This window comes from Platalea leucorodia (assembly GCF_965183815.1).
Source record: "Platalea leucorodia genome assembly, contig: HAP1_HAP1_SCAFFOLD_112, whole genome shotgun sequence".
NCBI classification, from domain to species: Eukaryota; Metazoa; Chordata; class Aves; order Pelecaniformes; family Threskiornithidae; genus Platalea; species Platalea leucorodia.
Window position 1 is genome coordinate 309,181 of NW_028121422.1, and position 9,298 is coordinate 318,478.

The following is a 9,298-nucleotide window of genomic DNA, read 5'->3' on the forward strand; positions in this document are numbered from 1 at the left end:
TTCCCAGAGTTTATCTTAGGCCACAAGTCTGCTTTTTTCTCCTGTGATAATTCTACTTAGAGATAATTTTCTGGGTTCATACTCCTTCTATGGAGGTTTGATCCTGTTGTGCCTGACCCTTGCACAACACTGTGCCACATGTGGCCTGTCACATAGCAGCTCTTTGATTAAAGGAGATCTCCTGGGTGCAGTGCCAAGAAAATGTCCAAGGAATTCGTTTCTGTTCTCTTTGTGTTCTCAGTGGTTTTGGGGCTAAGCTCATGATAATGTTGAGTTCCATTGGATCAAAAGATCTGCTTTTAAAGGCTCTCTTCTTGGTGTCCAATGGCAGGGGAGATGCTCCATCAGCTCCCCATTATCTCCTCAGGTTGCTTCATGTATGACAGGACTGATGGTATGTACCAGACTCTCTGGAAATGAATTTGGAGGGGTGAGGAGAGGATGGGGACTTCCCACGTGCCCTGGGGTTGGAATGAATGGAGACTCAGAAGGTGAAACACCCTCAAATGTGAAGTTCCCCAAAAGTAAAGCAGTAAATCAAGGTATCCACGAAAAAGGACTCTGTAGTGCCATGGGAGTCAGTACGGACTCAGCAGGCACAGGGAGGGGAGAGTGGAGAGCTGCAGGAGCTGCCTGAGGACCCCAGGGCCAGGACGCTGGTGCTGTCCGGGGAGTGGGGCTGGTGGCAGCAGAGGAGGGGGCAAATTCAGTCAGGTTTGGGGTTCACCTACAAGATGAATTCAGGAGAGCCAGAGAGTGCCTAGCTTCTGTTTCCCCATGCCCTTGGAACCAGCACGAGCCGTGGGGCTGATGGGGAGCCTGAACCCCGCTGTCTGCCCCCCAGCAGCTGCTGTGGCCTTCAGAGGGGCTGGGGCTGTGGGGTGAGTGCCCAGAGCTCTGCAGCAGCCTGCGCTGGGCAGTGCCATGGAGCCAGCCCAGGCTGGGCTGCTCTGCTGGGCTGGGCTGGGCTGGGGAGAGGGCAGGGGAAGGGGGGAGAGGTGGGGAGGGGCTGGGCTGGGCTGGAAAGAGCGCGGGAGAGAAAAACACCAGCGCAGAGCTAAGGTGTGTGAGTGTGCAGGGTAGGGGCAGCCAGCACTCCCAGTGCAGAGCCAGGTGTCATGGTGAAGGAAGCAAGGCATCAAGGTGCAGAAGAGAGGGGCCTGTTCTGCGCCATGTTCCCTGAACACCCCAGGGAAGCTGCCCCAGGAAGATTGTCCCAGACCAGTCCCACCCACTGGCCATTTCCATCTCTGGCCATACACCCCAGCTCTGAGGAAGGACCTTTGCTGCATGGTCACCCACATCCTTCTCTGGGGATCAGTGATACCCAACTCCACTTCCATTATTAATCAAAATGAAACGAGTTACCTCCTGACTCTCATTACACACCAAGTCCCAGAGCTCTTGCCACAGTTGGACTCTCAGCCAAGCCTCTTCTCAGACATCTCCAGCTCAGTCAGGTGCTTGTCTCAACGAATTTTGAAAATCTGCATTGACTGAGATCTCCCCAGCTGGCCTGGGTCCTTGCTCTGGTGTTTGGCTCTGAGGGATTTCTGATAAACCCAGCTCTCTCAGCCTCTCCTTCTCCATTATGTGATCCAGGCCCCAGCCATCCTTCTGTCCTCTGCAGGACTTGCTTCAGTCTGTCAGGATCTTCCTTGTGCTGCTGAGCCCCAGGCTGGACACAGCAGTCCTGCTGTGCTGGTCCTGTAGTGGGTTAGCCTTGGCCAGCAGCCAGACACCCACCCGGCTGCTCACTCACAGCCCCAGCTCAAAAGGACAAAGGGAGAAGATAAGGTGGACTAGCTCATGCATCAAGATAAAGACAGGGAGATCACTTACTCATTATTGTCATGGGCAAAGAAGAGTTGACTTGGGGAAGATCAATTGAATTTATTGCCAATTAAAAGAGATTCAGATAGAGAGAAAGCATAGGAAAAATATTCAAGACCATTTCCCCACCCCATTCCTTCTTCCCAGGCTCAAATTACTCCATTGCTCCCAATTCTTCTACCCACCCCAACCCCAAGAGGAGCTGGGGGGATGGTGAATGGGGCTTATGGTCAGCACAGAACATCTCTGCCACTCCTTCCTCCTCACACTTCTCCCCTGCTCCAGCGTGGGCCCTCTCCACAGGATCCCACTGTGTTTGCCATCAAGGCTACAAGTTATTCATTTCTTTCAGTCTTACTTTTCTCCTTCACACTCACAGAATGACAGAGATGTTGAGATTGGAAGGCACCTCTGGAGTTCATCAAGTGCAACTCCCCAGCTGAGACACGGTCAGCTAGAGCAGGTTGCTCAGGACCTTGTCTAGAAGGGTCTGGAATACCTCCATGGATGGAGGCTCCTCAGCCTCTCTGGGCAACCTGTTCCAGTGTTTGACCACCCTGACAGTGAAAAAGTGTTTTCTTGGGTTCAGAGGGAATGTCATGGGTTTTTATCTGTGTCCATCAGCCCTTGTCTTGACAGTGGTTAATACTGAGAAGAGTTTGGCTCCCTTGTCTTCATTCCTTCCCATCAGGTATTTATGCACATTCATAATACCCCCCAAGCAATTCTTTTCTCCTGGAAAATTAGTGAAAAAAATATGCTTTTTCTCATTTTTCTCCAGAGCACTCAGCACAGGATAGACATGGACCTGTTGGAGTGAATCTAGGGAGGGCCACGAAAATGATCAGAGGGATGGAACACCTCTGCTGTGAGGGAAGGCTGAGAGAGTTGGGGTTGTTCAGCCTGGAGAAGAGAAGCCTCTGGGAAGGCCTTCTTGGTGCCTTTCAGTAATTAAAGGGGGCTTAGAAGCAAGATGGGGACAGACTTTTTAGTAGGGCCTGTAGTGACAGGACAAGGGGCAATGGTTTCAAACTAAAGGAGGGGAGATTGAGACTAGATATAAGGAAGAACTTTTTTACAATGAGGGTGGTGAAACACTGGCACAGGTTGCCCAGAGAGGTGGGAGATGCCCCATCCCTGGAACCATTCAAGGTCAGGTTGGACGGGGCTCTGAGCAACCTGATCTAATTGAAGATGGCCCTGCTCGCTGCAGGGAGGGTTGGACTAGATGACCTTTAACGATCCCTTCCAACCCAAACCATTCTATGATTCTTTCTATGATTCTATGGTAAGTAAGTACAGTGCTGGGATACCTTAGGTGACTGAGGAGCATTAGCTTTGAAAGCAGCTGGATGTGTTGCTTGGGGATTCACAGCTTTGGCAAATCCCCAGAAAACCACCGCTTTGTGTTAGAAGCAAAAGGCAGGGAGGACAAAAAGACATTTGTAAAGCCTAGGTACACAGCGAGGTGGGGAAGCTGGGGGGTGGCCAAAGTCTGCAGGAGAACTGCTGCAGGCATGGGACAGCATGGGAGAGCCCCTGGTGGGGATGACTGAGGGCCTTGGTGGGGCTGGGACTTGCCCAACACAACCAAGGTCTCTCTCCTCTCAGCTATGAATATCACTGCCACCAAGAGCCACGAGGGGACACCATTTCCTTCCAGCCCCATGGCCTCGATGCTTCCTCATCCCCCCCTAGAGTCCAGGCAGTCCTAGGGTTGTCCTGCACTCGTCATCGCACACCCCCACATCACACTGCTCCATCAAGAGCCCTGAGCAATGCAGGAGGAAAAGGATCTCCCTTCCCAGGTGCCAGGGATCAGAGCTTGCTCATCCTTCTGGATGAAACCCATCAAGGGCTGACGTGGCAGCAGAGCCACCTGCACATTGCCTTTGTCATCTGGAACCAGTGCTGACCTCTTGCCAGTTTAAGGCAGCCCCCAGGGAGGGGTACCTCCACCCGTGCTTCCCTTCATGGCTTCACCTGTGATGGCCCTCAGGGGGCCCACTGACACCCTCAGAGTCCTGGAGATTTGAATCACATTTTAAAGGCTTCTTCAGCGACTTGTTCAATCTCCTTTCGGTAGCTGCAGTTCGGGAACTTGGCACCAGAGGGCTCATGGAAATGCAGATACCCTAACATGCCATGGCCCTCTGCAGTTTTCTTTAATGCCTCCCTTCTTGGGTGGTTCATTAGGGAGAGTTCAGGAGTATAGTCTAAATGAGAAGATGTCAAGGACAAATAACATTTTTAAAAGATTTATGCATTTCATTATTTTTCTGCTTACAGAATAAATGATATAGACAGTCTCCAAGTCATATTGATCCCGAGGGTCTCATGATGAAGTATGAACATGCAGGAAAAACAAGACCCTTTCTGTCAGACACTCTAGAGACACTCTTCATCCCGCCCACCCCACCCCACCCTGCCATTTCTCTCGCCGGTCACCTGAAACTCACATCACTCACATTAAAATGGAAGCTTTTCCCACTCAGGCTGGAGCTGAATGTCTCAGCCTCCATTTCCTTCTGCTTTCCTTGGAGAAGCGGCTGCACAGACACACAGCATTTCTCCATTTCTCTTAGTTAACAAGAACAAAAGCAAAAACAAAAAACAAAAAAAAAAGAAAATGAAAAGAATAGTTCAGTAAAGAATAAAAAGCATTCCTCAGCTGTCCATCAAGTCCAAGTTGCCTCCACTAAATCCCACTTGTACTTTTGAGGGGAAAATCTTCAGTGAGATGGGAGGAGGAAAACCAGATGGACACTCAAAAAGGCATCTGTGCAGACAGTCTGCTGGAGAAGATGACTTGAGAAAGGGTCAGTTGAATCAGGACATGTGGGAATACCTAGAAGATTAGTGAGATTCTGTACACTCTATACTGGAGAGAGCAGTGGCCAAGCAAGTGCCGGGAAGATCAAGGTTTATTCTCCTGAGAGCAGTACACATCCTGGAGAGTTTCATGATGGCAGCACAGGAAAACATTCTCTCTCTATGAACAGTACTCAAACATTTCAGCTGATGAAAACGTTCCCATACTACATAAATGTTGAGAAAATGTCCTCATCTTTGCAGGCCAAGCTCAGTTCCTGACTCTTCATGGTTTGCAAGGACCTGATCCAGGTGAGCATCATCTCTGTTGGTCCAGCTGGTGGCTTTGCAAAGAAATTGCTCCAACACCCTCCAGAAACCTATTGGGCTGTTTTCACAGTGCTGTGTTCCCCTTCCAATGAATGTCAGGGTCATTAAAGTCCCCTCAAAGAGCCCCATGTCACTGATCTGGAGGCTTCCATGGGTTGCTTAAGTAAGAACCTGTCCACCTCCTCCCCTTGATCAGCAGTTCCTTATCTCCCACCACAATGTCGCCCTAACCGGCCTCTCCTCCGATCCTCACCCACAAGGACTCACCCAACCTGTTGACTTTCCCAGCAAGGAGCTCCATACATCCAAGCAACTCCTTCACACAGAAAGTATTCCTCTTCTGGTGCTCCCAGCCTGTGTCTCGTGAAGAGCCTTTATCCATCCACTGCAGCACACCAGCTGTGGGAGGTGTCCCACTGTGCCTCAGAAGTCACAGCTTGTGACAGACCTCGGGGCTCCAGCTCCTCCTGGCTGTTCCCAGTCAGAGGAGAGTGTTGCACATCTGGGCTGCAGCCCCTGAGTTGTGGCTCCAGGCCAGCCTCACCCTTGTCATGCTGAACAGGGACACCAAGCACCCAAGAGCCCATGTACGCAAAAGTTTTGCTGCATGGCAGAGACATGCTGGAGCGGATGGCAGACGGCATTGTAAGAAAGACTTGAGGTGCCCCAAAAGAGAGCAATGCCTGCTGTCCCCAAGGTCAGAGAGAAACAGGGCTGGGCTGGGCAGCCCTGGCAGGAGAGGCCATTGCTGTCTGTGGTGTCCCTGCAGCCCTGGAGGGCCTTTGGTGGAGAGAGGCACTGATCTCCTGGAAGGACAAGGTGCTGCTGAAAGCATCCTTGGGTGTGGACATCCTGTGATCTACGCCCACTCGAAATTCACTGGGCTCTTTGAAGACTGTATCGTCCAGAGGGTGAGTAAAGGATGGGGCAGAGGAGAACAAGGAGAAGCTGAGAACATAGGCCCACAAGTGGCGAGCCCAGTGCAATGTGTTTCTTATTCGTGCAGTGCCTTGCATCTGCTGGATAGTGATGGGACAGGGCTGGCCTCACTGCCGGGGTGGCAATCAGTCACTTGCACACAAGCACCGAAGGAATCTGAGATGGTGCCTGGGGTGTCTGTCACGCACCCGCTCGGAGGGGACATGGCTTTCCTGCAGGTCCTGTGCTGTCCCTGCCAGCCACACGCAGTTTTGTTGGAGAGCCTTGGCGTCTCACAGAGCCCTACAGGCCTGTATTTGGCCATTCAACGAGCAGCTGCCCTGAATTAGGTTAGGCTCCATGGGGCTGTGTGAGACAGCTCTTGTTACAGACAACGGACAGCTAGTCAATACAGCTAAAGGAGGGGAGAAAGGGAAACACCTCCCTCTCCCTCTGGCACAGACCTCCATTTGGTCAGCTGGACACCTCTCTAGGCAGCCCTGAACAGTGTGAGTAGGGACGGGTGGTGATGTCCTAAATGTGGGCATCTGCCATCATTTCAGCTGGCATCCTCACCAGGCTGCGGGGTGCTGCCACCAGATGTTTCCTAGTCTCTCAGTACTGCTCCATTGTCATAGAATACACATGGCACCTTAGATGTCACCAGGTGTTTGTGGGTGAACTCCTGGTCTCCATCTCCATCAATGACCATGGGACCACAGAAAAGGAGTGCAGGTGCCGATTTTTAGCAGACAGCATGACTGAAGCAAGAGGAATCCCACCTCCTGTGGGTTTGTGGCAGGCATGGGAGGGAGCTGAGGTCCCTTCCAGCCGCAGGACTACAACTCCAGGAGGAGATGCCTCCATTGCCTCAGCTGATTGCCTTCTCTCAGCATGGGTAAAGGAGATGCCTCCCTGCCAGTGCCCAGGTGTCCTGTCTCATGATGGGCCAAGGAAGGGGGATTCTCAGACCTAACTGTGACTCTGAGAGGAGACAGGGCACTGCTGCAAAGAAACGTCTCTGCGGAGGTGAGACAGGCAGCATCAGTGATTCCATCAGTCTCTTCCCAAGCAGGTTCCTGGAGAGCCCCAGGGACACCTGGAGGGACCGCCGAGTGGGGTGGGGGGCAGAGCAAGTGTTGTCTTGGGCAGGTCCTCTCCTCCTGGGCTAAGACGGGCTCCTGGGATGGAGGGAGCTCATGGGAAGCAGGCAGCAGTGCAGAGAGACAGCTCTGCCAAGGAGCAACTCCTCTGCCAAGCGCAGCAGGGCTCTGGGAAAAGGAGTAGGGCAGAGAGAGATTAAAGGCAGCCTGGAGGGGAAGGAGAGAGGAGAGCTGCAAGGGAAGGAATCTTTCCAGCCCTTGACACGGTAGGTCTCTTGGGGCAGGGCAATGCAGCTGTGGTTCCTGGAAGGGTCTCCTAAAGCTATCATAGCCTAAAGCCTTTGGGATCTGTCAGGAGGCCTCCCAGCCCAGGGGCTCCTGTTAGACAAGGGGGAAGGGGTGAAGGCAGGGTGTGCAGCCAGAGCTGCCCAGGGCATTTCAGGGGGACTTTTCCAGAAGAAGAGCAAGGCAGGGGATCCCTTGAAGGTAAAGAGCTTTCCTGAGTCTATGCTTTCAGTTTCCTGCTATTTCTGGAAAAAGGGGAAAGGCGCTACTGCCTTTGAAGAGGGAGAATGAGAGTCCTGAGCTGCTACACTGAGAGATCAGTAGGTCTGGTGGGAGGCAAGTCAACTGCTTCCATCCCCTCCTCTACCTCCAGAGAGCACCAGCATCACCTTTGTTGTCCTCATCAGGGTTTGTCTGACCTGCTCCTCACTGCCTGCAAACGGGGAGTACCTCTAGAGAGTGCCTGGAACGGGGAGGTTTCTTCAGGTGAGAGCTGAGCAGACAGGAGTTGCTGATGGGGTCTGTGATCCCTGACAGGGAAAACTTGGAGGGAGAAAACAGTTCCCACCAGGGACAGCTCCAGGCTGCAGAAACATGGGCAGAGTGTTGTAGGAAACTCCAACCAGCAATGTCATGGGAGGGAGCCTTTGGAAAGCTCCCTGTCATCCCCTCCAATGCAGACACCTTCCTCTGAGCAAGACCCCTGCTCTCGTCTCCCACCCAGCACAGCCTCTGCCCTCAAGGCTGTGTGGTCCAGGGCAGGAGGTGCCTCCTCTGCAGCCAGAGCTCTGGCACAGCAGAGGGGCATCTCCCCTGACACGGGGCCACTTCCCTCTGCAGGGCAAAGGGGCTGGGAGCGACTGCCCTGGGCTTTTGCTAACCAGGAGGTGCTGAGCTCTGCTGGGTGAGGAGAAGGCTTTCCTGAGTGCCCGGCTGCCTTTCCTCTCCTTGCTTCCCTTAGGAGGAGAGTCACAGGGTTTTCCTTTGTTTCTCCACGTGCTTGTGCTGCTCTTCTTCCTGCTCTTGGGCTCCCTGGCAGTAACAGTGGTGGTGTGGGGCAAGGGGTGGGGGTGCTGAGTGCCTGCTCTGGCCCTGACCTGGAGGGCGCTGCCCTGGAGGTGTTTCCATGGGACCAAGGTGCCCAAGCCCTCTCTTCATTTTCCAGGCTTGAGACACTGCAGTGAGTGGTTGGGCAATGAGACACTGCTTCCCTTAGCAGACATCACCTTCAGACACCTGATCAGGCTGGACAGGGAGTCCTGCGGGGCTGTGAGCATCACTCCAGAAGGGCACAGCTCTCCTGTAGGACCTTGGTGATGTCTGAGAGCACTCGATCTGCCCATGCCAGTCAGCATCCTTGTCCTGTGCTCTCCATCATACTCTGCAGAGCTGTGCTGGAAAGGAGAGGTGTTTTCAAATCTGCACCTGGAACAGGACCCCTCTGCTCTCAGGACAGTCCAGGTTTTTTTATTGGAGAAACCTCTGGGTGCAGCCCTCCTGCAGCTGGGAGAGGTGCAAGCACAGAGCAGCTGGGCACCAGGCTGATGGACAGAGCAGCCCTCCTGGATGGGAGCACTGACAAAGGTTTACACAGAGAGCAACGAGGCAACGGGGGAATTTCTCCCTTTCCAAGAGTATTTCCCAAGCGGGATTAGGGTGTCTGAATACTAAAACACAGTGTAACGAGACACATTTGCTGCACCTCATCTCCCACCTGCCTCTGGGGAAGAAAGTGTCCTTCGGAGCTTTCACCCTGCGCTGTAGTGCAGTACAGGGAACTCCTCCCCAGGAAGCCTCCCTCCAAACACACTGGGCTGTTGCTGCCTCCATGGGTCATTGCTGTAAAGCAGGGCTGACCCTCCAGGAGCCCCTGGGGAGAGGGCACGGCACTGCACAGCACACTCAGCCATCCTCCCCATCCCTGGACTTGGTAACGGCAGTGCTGTACTCAGTGGTGCCTCCAGCAGTGAACCCCCTCATCTACAGCATGAGGAACCAGGAGCTCAAGGATGCAGTGT